This window comes from Macaca nemestrina, chromosome 13 (assembly GCF_043159975.1).
Source record: "Macaca nemestrina isolate mMacNem1 chromosome 13, mMacNem.hap1, whole genome shotgun sequence".
NCBI lineage: Eukaryota > Metazoa > Chordata > Mammalia > Primates > Cercopithecidae > Macaca > Macaca nemestrina.
In genome coordinates, this window is record NC_092137.1 from 60,930,040 (window position 1) to 60,931,619 (window position 1,580).

A 1,580-nucleotide genomic window follows, 5' to 3' on the forward strand; every position below is an offset into this window, starting at 1 on the left:
GACAATGGAAGCCCCAAGCCTTGGCAGATTCCATGTGGTGTTGAGCCTGTGGGTGCACAGAAGTCAAGAATTAAGGTTTGGGAAACTTCACCTTGAGGTGTGTGTGTGTGTGTGTGTGTGTGTGTGTGTGTGTGTGTGTATTTTTTTTTTTTTTGAGATGGAGTTTCCCTCTTGTTGCCCAGGCTGGATGGAGTGCAATGACTTGATTTCGGCTCACCACAACCTCTGCCTCCCAGGTTCAAGTGATTCTCCTGCCTCAGCCTCCCGAGTAGCTGGGATTACAGGCGTGTGCCACCATGCCCGGCTAATTTTATATTTTTAGTAGAGACGGGGTTTCTCCATGTTGGTCAGGCTGGTCTCAAACTCCCAACCTCAGGTAATCCACCCGCCTTGGCCTCCCAAAGTGCTGGGATTACAGGCGTGAGCCACCACGCCTGGCCTTTTTTTTTTTTTTAACCTTTGCCTAGATGTCAGAGGATGTATAAGAACGCCTGGGTGCTTAGGCAGAAGTTTGCTGCAGGGGCAGGGCCCTCATGGAGAACCTCTGCTGGGGTAGTGCTAAAGGGAAATGTGGGGTCAGAGCCCCCACACAGAGTCCCTACTGGGGGCACCACCTAGTGGAGCTGTGAGAAGAGGGCCACCATCCTTCAGACCCCAGAATGGTAGATCCACTAACGGCTTGCACCGTGCACCTGGAAAAGCCGCAGACAATGCCAGCCCGTGAAAGCAGCCAGGAGAGGGGCTATACCTGCAAAGCCACAGGGGCGGAGCTGTCCAAGGCCGTGGGAGCCCACCTCTTGCATCAGTGTGACCTGGATAGGAGACATGGAGTCAAAGGAGATCATTTGGGAATTTTAAGATTTGCCTGCCAGTCGCGAGAGAATAAGCAAGAGGGTGTTCGACTGCTAGAGCCAAGCGAAGCGGTGCCTAAATCAAAGGAACTTGTTTCTTCAAGCTCTTCTGGCAATGATTCTGACAGTGAAGTTGACAAAAAGTTAAAGAGGAAAAAGCAAGTTGCTCCAGAAAAACCTGTAAAAAAGCAAAAGACAGGTGAAACTTCAAGAACTCTGTCATCTTCTAAACAGAGTAGCAGCAGCAGAGATGATAACATGTTTCAGATTGGGAAAATGAGGTACGTTAGCGTTTGAGATTTTAAAAGCAAAGTGCTAATTGATATTAGAGAATACTGGATGGATCCTGAAGGTGAAATGAAACCAGGAAGAAAAGGTATTTCTTTAAATCCAGAACAATGGAGCCAGCTGAAGGAACAGATTTCTGACATTGATGATGCAGTAAGAAAACTAAAATTCGAGCCCTATAAATAAAACCTGTACTGTTCTTAAAAAAAAAAAAAAAAAAAAAGATTTGCCTGCCCTGCTGGATTTCAGTCTTGCATGGGCCTGTAGCGCCTCTGTTTTGGCTAATTTATTCCATTCAGAATGGCTATATTTACCCAATTCATGTACCCCCATTGTATCTAGGAAGTAACTAACTTGCTTTTGATTTTACAGCCTCATAGGTGGAAGGGACTTGCCTTGTGTCAGATGAGATTTTGTACTGTGGACTTTTGAGTTAATGCT

The 1,580-nt window shown here is 46.5% G+C and overlaps 1 pseudogene; it reads left to right on the forward strand.

The window, feature by feature from the left end:
- The first annotated feature begins 710 nt into the window (after positions 1 to 710).
- LOC112423677 (activated RNA polymerase II transcriptional coactivator p15 pseudogene) lies at positions 711 to 1,327 on the forward strand (annotated as a pseudogene).
- Positions 1,328 to 1,580: the final 253 nt, after the last annotated feature.